Below are 18,624 nucleotides of genomic sequence, written 5' to 3' on the forward strand. Positions count from 1 at the left end.
ACAAATATGAAAGAAAGTAGGCAGGGATTCAGTTTTGGCAAAATTAAATTCAATTCTAGGACGGCAAAGATTTACGTAAGATTTATACTTTGCATGAGTCATAACAAGCAGTGCTGGCCACAGGAACAAAGACCTGAAAGTTTCAGTGGTTTAACAAAGCAGAGGTTTATTTCTCACTTTCTTCACAACTTAACATGGGTCTCTCCGGAGAAAGGCAGGGAGCCCTGCTCCAGGCATTCAGGGATCCAGGGATCCAGTTGGTGGCTCTGCCATTTTTGGTGCCTTGGTTTCCTCTATCAGTGCTTTGCATTCGCCCAGCAGCCGGGAGAGGAGGAGGATGGGTAAATCCTATTTCATTTAACTGCCTCAGTCTGGAGGTAATGTACACCAGTTCCGCTTCCTTCCATCAGTAAGAACTAGTTTCAGGAATCGGAAGAAGAGAACTTGGATATTGATGTAAAATAGTCCAATGTTTATTATACAAGCGTGTGTGTGTGCCAAGTTGCTTCAGTCGTGTCTACCTCTTTGCGACGCCATGGACTGTAGCCCACCAGGCTCCTCTGTCCAGGGGATTATCCAGGCAAGAGTACTGAAGTGGGTAGCCATTCCCTTATCCAGGGAATCTTCCCAACCCAAGGATTGAACTCAAATCTCCCACATTGCAGGAGGATTCTTTACCACATGAGCCACCAGGGAAGCCCATTTACTATACACACATACCAGCAATAGAGAGTTTGGTAAGATACAAAACTATTGTTAAAACTATTTGTCTCAGGGTGAGAAATGTCATGTTCCACTCCCCCAAACCCAGCCCACTCATAGCAGACCCAGTCAGGCACAAGCAAAATCTAGCCTTGGAAAACAGCTTCCTGTTTTTAGCGTTTGTCTAGATTAAGGGATCTTGATGAAGTTTGGATCAAGGAATTTTTTCTATAAAACAGCATACATAATTTTTTTTAAGTTGTTTTAATTTAGCCCTTAAGAAAACAGGCTCTAAGTCCTTTGTTACTATGTCCAGTCTACAAGATGGCACCAGTGATTCCTGCCTCCTGATAGTTACACCCTGGTACCATTTCCTGCCATGCTGGAATGGGGCTGACTTGGGTAACCACAGACGTGGTGAAAATGAAAGAATGTGACACTGAGGTCCATTGCAGCTTCCACCTTGTTATCTCTTGGTGCAATCCAGCTGCCATGTTGTAAGGACATCCAGGAAGCCCTGGTGGAGGAAGCTACCAGGCATGGAGCTAAGTGCTTGTGGTGAATGGGTGAAAAAAATCCCTTGTCAAGAAGAAAGATCCTAAGCAACATGATGGATTCAGAAGCTCATGAAAAGAGGTCACCAATCCTAACATCTTCAAAATGAGGTCTATCACGCCATATTACAAATACTGGTGAAATGAAGCATTAAAACACACACACACACACACACACACACATGGAGAGATTCATCTGAGGAAGAAAGGAGGCTGGCTGTTAACCCCCGGCACCAACTTGTGAACCACTGGGTATGCCATTTTGAATCAAATCCTCCAACTTCAGTTGGGCCTTCAGGTGACCATAGCCTTGGTTGACCTCTTGACCATCATCTTCTGAGAGAGCCACAGACAGGACCATTCAGCTAAGTGAAGTGAAAGTGAAAGTCACTCAGTTGTGTCTGACTCTTTGTGACCCCATGGACTGTAGCCTACCAGGCTTCTCTGTCCATGGAATTCTCCAGGCCAGAATACCGGAGTGGGTTGCCATTCCCTTCTCCAGGAGATCTTCCCAACCCAGGGATCGAACCAGATCTCCCCATTGAAGGCGGATTCTTTACCAGCTGAGCCACTAGGGAAGCCCAAGAATCCTGGAATGGGTAGACTATCTGATCCCCAGTGGGTGTTCCCAACCTAGGAATTGAATTGGGGTCTCCTGCATTGCAAGCAGATTCTTTACCAGCTGAGCTATGAGTTAAGCCACTCTCCAATTCCTGATCTATAGCAATGGAGTGAAATGATAAATGGTTATTTTTATTTTGAACCACTAAATTAAGAAGCAATTTGTTCTGTACCAATGGCTAACTAAAATGCAGATCCCCAAGCTCCCCTGGCCATTCTGAGCTGTAGGCTTGAGATGAGGCTGGTGATTCTGAGGCAGAAGGACACCTCTGGCTCTCAAGAGAGTTCTGTGGCAGGGAAATGCCCTCCCCTTCACAGGCCCCATGTTTTGAGAGTCGCTCTCCTTTCTAGAGCTCTCATATGTTCCAAGTACATGATGCTTCTTTTTTCCCCATAATCTCTGCTTCCTTCTCTCTAGATCAGGTAACTGTCTGGTTCACAGTGTAGTCCATACACTGCTTTCTTATTTACAGTGGCGTGTCTCCCTGCATGTGTGTGTCGTAAGTCACTTCAGTCATGTCCAACTCTTTGCAACCGCATGGACTGTAGCCCACTGAGCTCCTCTGTCCATGGGATTCTCCAGGCATGGTTACTGGAGTGGGTTGCCATGCCCTCCTCAAGGGTATCTTCCCAACCCAGGAATCAAACCCTTCTCTTAGGTCTCCTGCATTGGCCGATGAGTTCTTTACCCCACTAGCACCACCTGGGAAGCCCATTTCCTGGCAAGGCCCAGGCAAACCAAGGGAGATGGCTCGGATACCACCCCAGAACGCCCAGCTCCACCCAGGGGCCACTCAGAGCCTGAGCCCTCACCGCTGGGAGTACAGGGCCAGCCCGGAGCCCCAGGAGCAGGGAAGCTCCAGCTCTGCCCTGGGGGGCTGAGCTGTTAGTAGGAAGTCAGGCACAAAAGCAGGTCATTGCCAAATGCTTTGGGGATGGAGCTGCATCTCAGTGGCAGGGCACTAGGAAAATCCTGTGGGAAGAGATGAAAAAAATGTGAACTGGTCCCACGGGAACACAGACAAAGGATTTTTTTTTTTTTTTTTGCCAAATGTGCCTAACATTCAGAGAAGTTTCCTGAGGATACCACCTGACATGGCTGTGAAGAGCTAATACTAGTCTAGATCAAGGAATTGTCTAACTACGTCAGTTCAATTCAGTTCAGTCACTCAGTCGCGTCTGACTCTTTCGACCCCATGAATTGCAGCACGCCAGGCCTCCCTGTCCATCACCAACTCCTGGAGTTCACTCAGACTCATGTCCATCGAGTCAGTGATGCCATCCAGCCATCTCATCCTCTGTCATCCCCTTCTCCTCCTGCCCCCAATCCCTCCCAGTATCAGAATCTTTTCCAATGAGTCAACTCTTCGCATGAGGTGGCCAAAGTACTGGAGTTTCAGCTTTAGCATCATTCCTTCCAAAGAACACCCAGGGCTGATCTCCTTTAGAATGGACTGGTTGGATCTCCTTGCAGTCCAAGGGACTCTCAAGAGTCTTCTCCAACACCACAGTTCAAAAGCATCAATTCTTCAGTGCTCAGCCTTCTTCACAGTCCAACTCTCACGTCCATACATGACTACTGGAAAAACTATAGCCTTGACTAGACGGACCTTTGTTGGCAAAGTAATATCTCTGCTTTTGAATATGTTATCTAGGTTGGTCATAACTTTCCTTCCAAGGAGCATGTGTCTTTTAATTTCATGGCTGTAGTCACCATCTGCAGTGATTTTGGTACTCCCAAAAATAAAGTCTGACACTGTTTCCACTGTTTCCCCATCTATTTCCCATGAAGTGATGGGACCAGATGCCATGATCTTCATTTTCCGAATGTTAAGCTTTAAGCCAATTTTTTCATGCTCCTCTTTCACTTTCATCAAGAGGCTTTTTAGTTCCTCTTCACTGTCTGCCATAAGGGTGGTGTCATCTGTATATCTGAGGTGATTGATATTTCTCCCGGCAATCTTGATTCCAGCTTGTGCTTCTTCCAGCCCAGCGTTTCTCATGATATACTCTGCATATAAGTTAAATAAGCAGGGTGACAATATACAATCTTGATGTACTCCTTTTCCTATTTGGAAACAGTCTGTTATTCCACGTTCAGTTCTAACTGTTGCCTCCTGACCTGCATGTAGGTTTCTCAAGAGGCAGGTCAGGTGGTCTGGTATTCTCATCTCTTGAAGAATTTTCCGTAGTTTATTGTGAGCCACACAGTCAAAGGCTTTGGCATAGTCAATAAAGCAGAAATAGATGTTTTTCTGGAACTCTCTTGCTTTTTTGATGATCCAGCAGATGTTGGCAATTGGATCTCTGGTTCCTCTGCCTTTTCTAAAACCAGTTTGAACATCTGGAAGTTTGCAGTTCACGTATTGCTGAAGCCTGACCTGGAGAATGTTGAGCATTACTTTACTAGCGTGTGAGATGAGTGCAATTGTGCGGTAGTTTGAGCATTCTTTGGCATTGCCTTTCTTTGGGATTGGAATGAAGACTGACCTTTTCCAGTCCTGTGGCCATTGCTGAATTTTCCAAATGTGCTGGCATATGAGTGCAGCACTTTCACAGCATCATCTTTCAGGATTTGAAATAGCTCAACTGGAATTCCATCACCTCCACTACATACCGTGAACCAAATTCAGATAGTGCCTGGTTTTCATACAACCCAAGACCTGAGAACAATTTTTACATTTTTAAATGATTGCGGAAAAAGATCAAGAGTAGAAGACTATCTTACAACATGTGAACATGATATGAATTTCCAGTTCTTCATATATCAAAATCAAGTTTTGGTGGAACCCAGAATGCTTAATTATGTATTGTCTATGACTGCTTCCATGTTGTGTTGCCCCCACAGAGACCCTGTGGCAGGCAAATCCTCAAATGTTTACTCTCAAGCCCTTGAGAGAGACCATTTATCTTCGCAGAAAGTGACAACTTCCTTCCCACATAGAAGGGACACTGCAGGAGAGGCTCCAGGTGGGAAAGTCCATGGTGTGCGTGGAGAGCTGCCCGCTGTGGGTAGCGTGAGATGGGCATGGAGGTGAGGCAGAGAGAGGAGGAAATGAGGCCAGGGCCACATCATGGAGTGGTCAAGGCTTCCACTTGGACAGTGCCCTGCATGGAATGGGGAGGAAGCTGTGGAACCAGGAAGACGCGGCAATGAGAACCAAGGTCCAGGTGGGGATGGGTGCAAGTCAGCCATGGAACAGACTGAGATTGGAGCCTAAAGGTGGAAGAACAGTACAGAAAGCAGGAAAAAGGAGCCAAGAAAAATGGAGGAAACCCACCCATAGGTAATTTTGCAGAAGAACAGCAACCACAATAACCCAGGCATTACTGTCAAGTCATCACTGCCACTTCAGATGCTTGAAAGTGAAAGCGAAAGTCACTCAGTTATGTCCGTATCTTTGCGACCCCAATGACTATACAGTCCATGGAATTCTCTAGGCCAGAACACTGGAGTGGGCAGCCATCCCCTTCTCCAGGGGATCTTCCCAATCCAGGGATTGAACCCAGGTCTCCCACATTGCAGGTGGATTCTTTACCAGCTGAGCCACCAGGGAAGCCCAAGAATACTGAAGTGGATAGCCTATCTATTCTCCAGTGGATCTTCCTGACCCAGGATCGATCCAGGGTCTCCTGCATCGCAGACAGATTCTTTACTAGCTGAGCTACCCCTCAGATGCTTAGTTGATATGAATAAAGAGCTTATCTTCATTATTTATTTTCCAAGTCTGTAATGAATCTCTCCAGTGGGAAGTTACCCTTTTGTATATTCTCAGATCAGGGACTTGAAGATAGGATAATGCACCCAAAGGCACTTTATAATCAGTAGGAACCTACATCAATGTCAGCAGCTATTGATCGGTTGAGCCTAGATTAGGGCCAGGTCACGGTGGGACAGTTTAGATGGTTAAATATTGTCTTTTCTTCAATATTTCTCACCACTGGCTGTTTAGCCTAAAGGTGCTTATTCTCCATTCATCTTGTGTTGCTCTTTGAGTGACTCTCAGGAGGTAGTCATGTCCACGAGTTATCAGTTTGGCAAACAGGTTAATCACCTCTTGCCATTTGTCTCTGTTGGAGAAGAACCAGCATAACCGTCATCCACAAGACCAACTGTCTCGATAATTATACTGAATATCTGGGGTGGGAGAGGTTAAAGATCCAGGACTAGTCTAATCTCTCTTTGGTAATTTGTCATTTAGATGGTCTTCCTGTGAAAGATGAGGGACAGGAACTGTGGGGGAGGGCAAGAAAAGATGGTGTGCTTCAGAGAATCCTTTTAACCTCAAGGACACCCGAGGAGCATTGAGTCTCGGGCATTAAAACAAGCAAAATTACTCGGAAGCCATTGGAGATGCTTTCTCAGCGCTATTTTGCCTTTATTTACCTTTTGGGGAGCAGGGGAAATGAAGTCAGAATTATTTTTAAATAAGAAAGATGCTAAAAACAAACCCATTAAAAGGCACAAATTAAATATTCATACGCACAATCCCACATCCTTAACGGGCACTCTTCCAGGAGGAGGTGGGCTGCCTGCCTTTTCTTTAAGGGACATTCATCTCCCTCAGAGCTGCCCGCTGGTGGCCACCTCCTGTCTTCCCTGAATACCCGCATTGCAAGTCGACAGTCCGTTGAATCTCTGCACTGCCTACCATGTTCTTTTTGGGGGGATTTCCTTTTTAAACCATTGCCACAAGCACAAACAAACTTAAGATGGCTGAACTGGCCACTTTTCCCTAAAGAGCAAATTCTCACTGTTTATTTCTGGGAAGGAGGCAGGCATCAGAAAAGCAGGCTTGGGGACAGTGAACATAAAGCAAAGGGTGTGTTTTGAATTGATGAGGGAATGTGATATTTCCACTGGCCATTAAACCAGTGACATCAGACCCACTCCCATGACCTTTCCAGCCATGATTAAAAGAGGTGAAGTTGGTTTCTAAAAGTTCAGTCTACTGTGGAAGAGGGTTTCAGTCACCACAGTAGATGCCAAGAATACATGTGGATTAACAAACAGAGAACAAAAAATACCAAAGGACTATTTAGAACCTCTCTCTTTCTCATAGGGACCTGAAAGTAGGGTCAGTTACATGATTTGTGGGGCCTAGTACAAACTGAAAAATGCAGGCCTCTGTTCAATGACTATTAAGAATTCCAAGACTCCTAGGGCAGGAGCAGGCTCTTTCAAAGTGCAGGCCCTGGGCAACCGAACAGGCGGCATGCCCGTGAGGGTTTAAGGCAGTTTCCAAAATGTGTCTAATTTACTCCAAGAGAGTTAATTCACTCACTAAGAATTTGTCTTATAGAGCAAGATTAAACAGTCGTGGAATACTTTTTCTATAATCCTGCAAAGGAATGAATTTTCCTCTGACATATATATTGAATTGGCGCAAGCAGACTTTTGCGTGTGAGATGCTCATGCTGGGGAAGAGCTGCCCAGGCCTGCCTGACTACCACACACGTGTCTGCAAACGTCCCCATGCTGGCAGGATTTAACACACTTTGGAACTGTGTCACTTTTGTATTAAAAAAAAAATTAAAAATCTTTGATATAATGGGTTTTGAAAATACACTTAAATATTTGGAAATCCCATTTCCTTTGTTGCTTTCTCCTTTAATAGAAATGTGTTCACTGCCCTCTGCTATTAGACTCAAAAGTGTGGTCTCTTTAAGTGCTTTATTGGAAAACTGTCTCACTGATGTTATTTGACAAGTTAGCAGGAGGCTCAATTAGTGATTTGAGCTATAAGACAAAGGGTCAGTTGATGACACAAATTGTCCCAAGTTTTGAGAGCCAACGTGAATGTGGGATCAGGTTAAAGAATGTAGCAGCCCTAGAAGTGGTGGAGGATCCTGCAGGGGCATCTTCCACAAAAGAGAAAAACCAAGGAGGTCTTGGTAAAGGCCGGAGCAGGAGGATCCTGGAGCACCGGAACACAGGTTAAGCGGAGGTACAAGGTGGGCAAAGAGGGTGATCACTCCTCTTCACTCTCCGGGTTCCCACATCTAGCTCTACTCCTGGGTCAGGTAATGAGAACACTGATAGGCGCCCAGCAATGACCACACTGATTGGTGCCAGGCAAAAGCAGCCCTCAGGATGGAGAGACAGAGATCTACGACAAGAGGATGAGCCAAAGCTCGCGAGAACATCGAAGTAAGTTCCTCGGGTGGGTGGTGCCTGCTTACATTTCATTGGTTGAAGTAGTTCGCGTGGCCACGCCCAAAGCCGCGGGGGAAGGACACTTTGCCCCAGCTCGTACTCTACGTGGTCATGTAGCAAAAGGGGAAAAGAATCGAGAACGATGCGTCTTGATGATGAGGGAGCCAGGAAAATGCCTGCCCTCCTCAAGGAACGTTCCCATCAGAGAGCCCCCTTCTTTCCCCAACTTACTTTCACAAACTTGGACATGAATGTGGCCCATATAAGCCCGGCAGTGAGAAAGGGCGGGAGGGCCTCTTGTTGGGGTGCGAATCTCTGGGCTTGGAAGAGATGAAGCCACGTGATGAAGCTGCAAGGGGCCATTTTGGTGGGTTCTCATCTCCAGCCGCGGTTCCTGCAGCTGCAGTGAGACTCTGAACACTGCGCCCAAAAGACCTGTTTTACTGCTCAGAACAGTGAAGGGCAAGAGAAGAGTCTCCTTCCTGACACACTGCATCCTGGTAGGGCACCAGAGGCAGCCGCAGCACCAGCCCCTGGGGCACACAGAGTGAGAATGTCTGGGGATAGGCTGGAGCCTCCGGGAGTCTGGAGTGTGAGGCGTTCATGGTCATCCAACCCGCAGACCCGTGAAGGTGGCTCTGGACTTTGACCTGGCTCCTGGAGTCAGAGTGGAAATAGGCCTGGGTGAAGAAGGGCCTTTTTTGCTCATAAAGCTGAGGCGCCGGGTGGATTTTAAGGGGAAGTTTGGCCACAGAGAAGATGCAAGGGAGCTGGAGAGGTGGAGCTTGTGAATACCCAGAGAGAAGAGCCCTGGGGCAGGAAGGTGCTTTTGGAACTTCTGTGCCAAGCCCGGGGGTGAAGAGGCAGCTGTATGGGGGGCCCAACCCATTGGGACAATGACTCCATTTACCTATGAGAATCATAGGGTTTGTTAAGAATCAATAAAAGGGCAACTTCTGCAATGCTGTTACGATTATGAAATCCATTCATTTGGATTATTTTTAACTAGGTGACCAGTTTATGTCCTGGCCCCATAATCAATAATGTTTGGATAAAAGAGTTTCTACCTTATGAATAAAGAACCAGGATTTATGGCTCTAAAATTTATTTTTACAAAGAACAAATAACCAATTTATGTATGTGCCTGGTGCCTTTCAATATTTGCATTAAGCTGTGCAGAGTTAGGGGATTCCTGCAGTCCTGTCCTTGTGGACTGTCTTGAAGGAAGAGGTCACGGCTTCAACAGTGACGAGAAGAATGGTTGCTGCTCCAGCCTTGCGCTATTGCCGTGTTGCTCAGCCAGCTGCAAGGGGTGCAAGGTTGGGTGAGGGGACTGGCCCTGCCCAGATTCCTGCCCCACATTGGCCCCACCAGCCACGATGCAGAGAGAGATAACGCAGAGGGAGTCAGGGGTTAACAAGCTACCCAGACCTACCCGGTAGATCGATGCTAATATATGCATGACATCTGGCTCTCCCACCTCGGTCATCCCCACTCCCTTCTGAGCACTGATGTGCAAAAGGCTAGTTCTTTCATCCTGGATTTGTTTTTTCCTACAAAAAAATATAGAAAAGAAGGAGGAGGGAACAGTACGTAGATGATATGTAGGTTCTTTGGAATATGTGATAGAGTTGACAGTTTTGAAAATGTTTAAAGAGAGGTGAGGGTCATGGGATTTTTACAACGATCCCCTAGAGCAGGTTTCTCATCTTCCTCCCCGAGGCTGCCTTCTGGGGAGGCTTCAGCCTCAGTCCTGTGGAAGGAGGGGCCCTGCTGGATAATTTGTGAGGTTGGCCCCCCGCCCAGCTCTAGACTCCTGCCGGTCTACACTCCTGGCCCTCTTTCCATAATGGAACACTTTTTTTTTTTTTCCTTTTTGGTTCAGTTTTCAATCTGCTCTTGAATCAGTTCAGTTTAGTTTAGTTCAGTGGCTCAGTCGTGTCTGACTCTTTGCAACCCTTTGGACTGCAGCACGCCAGGCTTCCATGTCTATCACCAACTCTCAGAGTTTACTCAAACTCATGTCCGTTGAGTCAGTGATGCCATCCAACCATCTCATCCTCTGTCGTTCCCTTCTCCCGCCTTCAATCTTTCCCAACATCAGGGTGTTTTCCATTGAGTCAGTTCTTCACATCAGGTGGCCAAAATATTGGAGTTTCAGCTTCAGCATCAGTCCTTCCAATGAATATTCAGGACTGATTTCCTTTTGGATGGACTGGTTGGATCTCCTTGCAGTCCAAGGGACTCTCAAGAGTCTTCGCTAACATCAAAGTTCAAAACCATCAATTATTTGGCACTCAGCTTTCTTTATAGTCCAACTCTCACATCCATACATGACTACTGGAAAAACCAGAGCTCTGACTAGACCGACCTTTGTTGGCAAAGTAATGTCTCTGGTTTTTAATATGCTGTCTAGATTGGTCATAACTGTTCTTCCAAGGAGCAGTGTCTTTTAATTTCATGGCTGCAGTCACGATCTGCAGTGATTTTGGAGCCCCCCAAAATAAAGTCTGTCACTGTTTCCACTGTTTCCCCATCTATTTTCCATGAAGTGATGGGACCAGATGCCATGGTCTTAGTTTTCTGAATATTGAGCTTTAGGCCAGCTTTTTCACTCTCCTCTTTTACATCATCAAGAGGCTCTTTAGTTTTTCTTCGCTTTCTGCCATGATAAGACTTAGGTTTATTCTAACAGAACTAAAAGTGAGAAGGGCATTTCACTTGTCTTTCATTCAACCATGTTCATATAAAATGTATGGGGCTTGTGGGTTTGGGGGGCATGCAGACCCCATGGTGGCCCTTTGGTGGAGGTTACTGTCACATGTCCAAGAGCCTTGTCCCTCCAAACCTGCTCGTGTCACTAGGGCTTGCTTCCTTATCCACAGGAGGACAGCACTTCCTAAAGCCATAACTTACCTGTGATGCAATTGCAGGGTCTTTAGGGCTCTACTTTCCTATCCTGAAGTGTGATGCACAGCTAGAATTTTCCCTTTTAGAAGAAGATAAAGTCTATAGCCTAACTTTATGTTTCGGCACTGTATTTAACTCAGGTGTCTACCTCAAACTGAATTTAGAAAAGAACATATTCAAACCACATAAAATCTGGTTTGTTGACAACAACAATGTTGAAATGAACTCAACTCTGTTTCACCTGAGGCCTTGTTCCAAGAAACATGAAGTGGTTCAAAATCAAAACCTTCAGCCAGGAAGGGTGATGAACAAATAGCTTTATTCAGGGAAACCTCAGTGTTCAGATTTCTGTCTCCAGTGGGATTCATTTAGTTGGCACCGAACCTGGAAGATACCCACCAACAGGAAAGGCATTTAAGAGTGCCTTACCCTGGACTGCGGTACAAACAGAACAAGAGGAAGCTGGTTCAAGAAAGCAGCTGCTCAATGTGGATGGCCCTAGAGATTGTCATACTGAATGAAGTAAGTCAAACAGAGAAGGATAAATATCATATGGCATCCCTTATATGTGGAATCTAAAAATAAATTATATAAATGAACTTACAAAATGGAAAGAGACTCAGACTTAGAGAACGAACTTATGGTTGCTGGGGTGAAGGATGGGAGAAAGGGATAGTTAGGGAGGTTGGGATGGACATGTACATACTGCTGTGTTTAGAATGGATGGCCAACAAAGACTTACTGTATAGCACAGGGAACCCTGCTTAATGTTATGTGGCAGCCTGGATGAGAGGAGAGTTTGGGGGAGAATGGATACATGTATATATATGGCTGAATCCCTTTGCTGTTCACTTGAAGCTATCACAATATTGTTAATCACCATTACCCCAATACAAAATAAAAAGTAAAAAAAAACCAAACAAACAGAAAAGCAGCTGTTCAAATTGGAGGGGACAATTGAAGGATCATCCCCTTGTAAAAGACACCATTTCTTCGAGGTAGTTTCTGCTCACTTTACAGCAGAATTTCTTAAAAGAATCATCCATACTTGGTGTTTCCAGCTCTCCGTCTTTCATTCTCTTCTCAACCCTGTCAGGTTTCACCTGCAGCTCTCCATGGACATCACCCTTGACAGTCTTCTGTACCATTTTTATCTGACCAGGTTCAGTGGTCAGTTCTTAGTTGACATTCGTTTGATCTCTTAGCAGCATCAAACCAGGTAAGTACTTCTCCTTAAACACTTGACTTCCAGGCCACCACACTTACCTTATTTTTTCCTTTGACCTCTTTGGTCTCTTCTTCCTAGTCTTTGTTGGAATGCTCTCAAACTCAGTCCTAAGCCTTCCCAAGGCTGTTCAACCATTGCCATGGGTTTACATGTCACATATGTACTAATGGTTCTCAAGCTTGTATCTGTAATTCTGCCCTCTTCCTTGACCTTAGGTAACTGCCTTGACCTCATTTGGATGTCTAACAGGCATCTTGAGTTGAACATGGCAGAACCAGAACTCTTGATTCCCTTCCGCATATCCATCCTTACCCCAGCTTCCTCCATGCCCCTGCAGCACAGACATTACTCTCAAAAGGGATTAAGAGGGATGTGAAACCCTTCATGGAGCTTTGTGTGTAGATGTCCTGAAATTTCCATTTCATTGCTAGTAAAAGAGTCAAAAGGTAGTCTATTTCAGAGAAAAAAGTTATTCTTAATTTTAGGAAACTCTGAAATATAGATGCCTGATTAGCATATAATGAATGAATGAGAAGTAGGGAACTTAAATAGCCACTGAGGGGCTTCAGAGCCTTGTATATCTGGGTGGAGATTTGCCAAAATGTCAGTTTTCAGAGATTTAAGAACCGCTCTGTCTGGTCTGGCGCTCTGGATACTTCTCTGCCTAAAGTCCTCTCCCTGAACACACACATTGACAACTGGTCTGTTAAAGTATGATATTGAATAGCAGCTTAAGTTTAATATTACAGGTAGATTGCCTTAGGCCTAGCATACACCAGTTTTCCCTGTATCGATTAAAAACCCTTAAAATTGACCACTTGGTTCTGCTGCTTTTCACATGGCTTGAAAGTGACCTCTGATGAATGTTTGGGAAAGAGTGGAGATTGCATGCTGTCAGTTTCCCCCTCCCCATAAAACTGTATGAGAGGGGCAAGGCCATGTGTGGAAAGATCAATTTATGTCACCTCTAAATAAGACTGAGCGACTTCACTTTGACTTTTCATTTTCATGCATTGGAGAAGGAAATGGCACCCCACTCCAGTATTCTTGCCTGGAGAATCCCAGGGACAGGGGAGCCTGGTGGGCTGCACAGAGTCGGACATGACTGAAGTAACTTAGCAGCAAATAAGCTTAAGAAATAACATGGACAGTATCAATGTCAGACAGATATTCTCTTTTTGCTTCTAACATTTCAGTTACTTATGTCCTTGATGTCATCTTCCTTCAGGTCATAATCCTGTTGTTGTTGTTGTTCAGCCGCCCAGTCATGTCTGACTCTTTGAGACCCCATGGACTGCAGCATGCCAGGCTTCCCTGTCCCTCACCATCTCCCAGAGTTTGCCCAAGTTCATGGGCAATCTTTCATAGTCCTTTTGAACAATCCCAAAACAGATCTTAGTGATAAAAATATTGGTGATCATGGAATGAGGCAGAGAAACCAATAATGAAGGGGAAATGTGAAGTCATTAAAGCATGAAGTCATTGCCTTAAATGAAACTCTCATTGTATACTAGGGAGCTATAGGTTCCTTTCTGAAACATATAAAAGGGCTGGTGATCCATGAGTCAGGCTCTGTTGATGGTCCATGAGGGAGGAGGTCAATTGCTCTCCTTTCTTGGGCCCACTTGGGACCAGTGAGAGGCCAGAACATGCCAGGAAGTGATGAAGAAAAGCCAAGGACACACAGGCAGCGCCTCTAATCTCTACTTACATACATAGTATGTGTGTATACTTTTATACTACACGAATAGTGTGTGTACATGTGTGCATATACACGTTCACATTTGTATACCTAGTATATATATATATACACATGCACACATACATACATATATGTATGTACACACACCATAGTTTTAAATTTCAGACACAGTGCAGGATTTCTGAGGACTGTTTACAAGCAAATCATCATTTTTTCCAAAAAGTGCCACACGTACAGGAGACAATACATGGTTAAATATCTGCATTATTAAATATTTGCACTTAATTCCATTTGATTGGCATTTGATTCCAAAGCCACATTTGATTCCCGTTTGAGTGGAGTCACATTGAAGTCACATTTGATTCCCTTTGATTGGCATTTGATTCCTTTGCTGTTGCTGTGTTTTGTTTTTCCTGAGAATTTGATTTCATTTGATTTGCACTTGTTCCTCTGCTCTTACTGTGTTTTGTTTTTCCTGAGAATGTACATTACGTTGGAGGAACTGTACATGCAGGTGCCCTCCTAAACTTGGGAAAAGAGAAGAATTAAACAGAAGGTCAGTCAAGGAGGAAAATGAGTGGGTGGCATTGGCAAGTGCGGCGTGGACTGCTTGCAAGGTCCAGCTGAATTCTGAAGATTTCATTTTTGAGAACAGATTCTATTTTAGGGAGTTCTCACCGCAGGATGTCTGGGCCACAGGAGACTGCAGTCTGATCAATACTTTTTCCTCTTACTGTCTTCTGTATTACCTCATTTTAATCATGAGACATCAAGGCAATGGTCATTTCTCTTTTTTTCCATTTTTTTTTGAAGCATCATTGATTTACAGTGTTATTTTAATCTCACTGTACAGCAAAGTGATTCACTTACACATATATGTGTGTATGTATATATACACTCTTTTTTACTATTCTTTTCCATTATGGTTTATCACAGGATATTGAATACAGTTCCCTTGCTGTACAGTAGGACTTTGTTGTTTAACCATTCTGTATATAAACGCTTACATCTGCTAACCCCAACCTCCCACTCCATCTCTCCCTCAAATCCCCTCCCCGTTGGCACTCACCAGTCTGTTCTTTATGTCCTTGGTTCTGCTTCTGTTTCGTTTGGACACAGAGACAGGCATGCTACAGGAGAAGGACAGTGAGAAGAGATGGAGGAAGAAGATGGCTGTGGACAGTCCAAGAAGAGAGGCCTGGGATGGAGGCTCCCTCTCAGCCCTCAGAAAGAACCAACCTACTGACACCTGGATTTCAGACGGCCAGCCTGCAGAACTGTGAGAATCCAGTGCTGTTGCTTGAGCCACTCAGTCTGTGGTCTTTTGTCATGGCAGCCCTGGGACCTGAACGTGGTGTGTTCTGGTCCATGTGCTCAATGAGGACATTGTCCCCCTAATAATGAAAAGAGAGGGCTGTGAGGTGGCCTTCCCTTCTTGCTGCCTTGCACTTGGTGTGTGAAACCTTGGGACCTAGAGCTCTGGAGCCATCCTGTGATGTGCGAGACACGCCCTGGACAAAGGCGTCTCATGAGGGTGTCAGAGTACAGCAAAAGAGCCTGGGGCCTGTAGGACACCAAGCTAACCCGAGTCATCAACTTGCAGACTTGGGCTTTATGATATAATTACACATCTTTATTGCATGAGCCCATCTTAGATATTGAGAAACAGTCATTTAATTGCCAACACAATATGATTCTAATTATTTATCCCTGGATGCCCCTAAAGCTGATCTTTGTATCTTAGTAAGTAATATGACTAAAAGGAAAAAAGAAGTTATTGGTTTTAATTGTATGTTTCCTGTAAATGGAGATCTTTTTTTTTTTTTTTTGGTGTGGTGTAGAGGCTACACACAAAAGATATTAAAGTCAGAGTGGCATATACTTCATTTCCATTTGAATTTTTAAATGAGTCATAGCTAGCTAATCATCGCTCAGTCATGTCTGACTCTTTGCAATCCCATGAACTATACAGTCCATGGAATTCTCCAGTCCAGAATACTGGAGTGGGTAGCCTATCCCTTCTCCAGGGGATCTTCCCAACCCAGGGACCAAACTCAGGTCTCCCACATTGCAGGCGGATTCTTTACCAGCTGAGCCGCCAGGGAAGCCCAAGAATACTGGAGTGGGTAGCCTATCCCTTCTCCAGTGGATCTTCCCAACACAGGAATCAAACTGGGGTCTCCTGCATTGCAGGTGGATTCTTTACCAGCTAAACTATCAGGGAAACCCTTAAATAAGTCACACAAGATGATAAATGTAAGAAATTGAAACTTGCATTTTCCAGTAGCATTTAAAATGCCATCGACCCTAGAAACAGATCATTTGACAGTGAAGAGAGGTTGTGGGGATTGAGTTAACTTTCACTTTGAATTTGAGTAGAAGATTCTACTGCAAAGGGCTATGAAGCCTTCATGGACCATCTAGCTGCTGCTCAAGGCTCTGATAATCTCAGCCGCAGGCCATCCTCCAAGGGGGCTCACCCAGGCGGGCAGCCCAGGGGCAGGTGGGGCCAGAAAGCATGAGGGGCACAGAGCCGGGAGAGGGCCAAAACAACACGGAGAAGAGTGCTAAATGCCAAGAGGACCACATTTAAAGAAGCCGGGGAAGGGAGAGGGGGAATGAGTCTGGAGAGGTGAGATGAGAACAGTGCTAGTGGTGGTGCCAGAGGCGATGGAGAGAGCATCACGGTCCCATTTTCCTGTGGTTTTGGCTACACAGACTGGGGAAAGTGGTGGTGAATCAAAGGAAAGTAAAGAACGGACTCATCACCTGGCAGGTTATTCAGATGCTGTTCCCTGAAAGATACTGCTTTGGCATGGGATTTCTCTTGCCACCACCCAGCACAATGGGTAGACACCACCATCCTCTGAGGAGACATGAGTAAGCTTTTCTTATTCCTAAAGATGTTTCCTGAATCTCCTTCCACGTTCCTGAAATCCCCCCATACCAAATCCTTTCTTTAGCTGTTACTCCATACAGGTACTCAACTTCTGCTTCTGGTAGCATGGTGGACTATGTTATTTGGATCCGTATTTCTTTCGACAACTAAAAATTCTGCATGAAAAGATTTTAAACTATCTTTTTAAAACTATTAAAGCATCAATAAGATAGTAACGAATGATCAGGTTAGAGAATTATCAAAAGCTGAAACCTAGAAAGGTCAAGGAGAAGCACCAAAATTCCTTTTGCTCTGAGAGCATTTGCCCACCTAGGTGAACTTGAACTTCTGATTTGACATCTTTTGGGGGTATAGAGGATAGAAAAGATTAATCCACATTGCCTCTGTTTCAGCCCTTTATTCCTTTTTATTGCTGAATAGTATTCCAATGTATGGATGTAAAACAGATTGATTACATACTCACCAATTCATGAGCATTTGAGTTGTTTCCAGTTTTTGGAAATTAAAAATCAGGTCACCATAGACAATCATGTAGAGATTTTTGTGTGGATATAAGTTTTTATTTCTCTTGGATGTAGATGTAAGAGTGGGATTCCTGGGTTGTATGGGAAGTGTATGTTTAATTTTACAAGAAACTGTTAAGAGTTGTGCCATTTTGCACCAGCAGTGTGAGAATTCCAGTTGCTCCATATACTCACTTATGTCACTTCTGTTTTGGTTTGGTTTGGTTTTTTGCCATTCTAATACAGTGACGTCTAATTGTGGTTTGAATTTGCATTTCCCTGATGACTGAAGATATTGAGCATCTTTTCATATACTTGTCATTTGTATATCTTCTTGGATGAAGTGTCTACTCAAAGCTTTTGCTAATTTTTAAATTGGGTTTTTTGCTTAGTATTGAGCCTTAAGATTCTTTATCTATTCTGGATACAGTTCTTTGGCAGATCTGTGATTTTGCAAATATTTTTCCCCGTCTTTGGCTTGTTTTTTTTTTTTTTTAATTTTTAATCTTTTTAAAATAGCATCTTCTTAAAGATCCTAACATTTTAATTTTGATGAAGATCAGTTTATCAGTTTATGAGACATGCATGTTGTATTAGATTGAGTCTGTTCTGAATTGGTTTTATGTTTCAGTGGCTGGCAGCTCTCAGGCTTTCATGTGGTTTCAGTCTTCTCTTCCCACTTATAGCACTTACTCAAATGCATGAAAAGTAGATCATCTAATAAATTACACTGAGTAACTCAGAATCTATTGCGTGTGTAGCATCTTCATCTGTCAGTCTTGACAAAGACTTGGGAAGGGTAGAACGAGAAGCAGCAAAGCCACAATAGACCCTTTGTAAAGAATAAATCTTCTTTTTCTATTACTTCACTCATTCTAATGTTGGCAATAAAAATGAGATAGCATGCACAATTTAGGGGACAAAAGTGAACTGTAATCTAAAAGAAGGAGAGTTAAGAACAGAAGTGCTTTGTCACTCACAAAGACAAAAATCAGTCTGTAATACCCATCTTTGAAAATTTGCTTTAGCATCTAAATCTCTCCATGTATCGAGAAGGGCATGGGTTTTTAAAGACATGAAAACTGGTGCAGAGGAAAGCAATTAGCAAACTGTTCCTTTGAATATCTGCTCATTTTGTTGGTCTTCTTATTTTCAAGTTCAACCATTATGTTTTAAAGGGTAACAGCTTAGTCAACAAAGATTATTCAACATTATCACCTAAGAGTGTATCATTCTATTAAATTTTAACATCATTTTTAATAATAAAAACTCTAATAATTTATATTGAGCTATTTATTATTTTGTTTTATAGTTAGCTGTGATCATTAAATGTGGTCTTGATTGTATA

Source organism: Bos indicus x Bos taurus, chromosome 9 (assembly GCF_003369695.1).
Source record: "Bos indicus x Bos taurus breed Angus x Brahman F1 hybrid chromosome 9, Bos_hybrid_MaternalHap_v2.0, whole genome shotgun sequence".
Classification (NCBI taxonomy): Eukaryota; Metazoa; Chordata; class Mammalia; order Artiodactyla; family Bovidae; genus Bos; species Bos indicus x Bos taurus.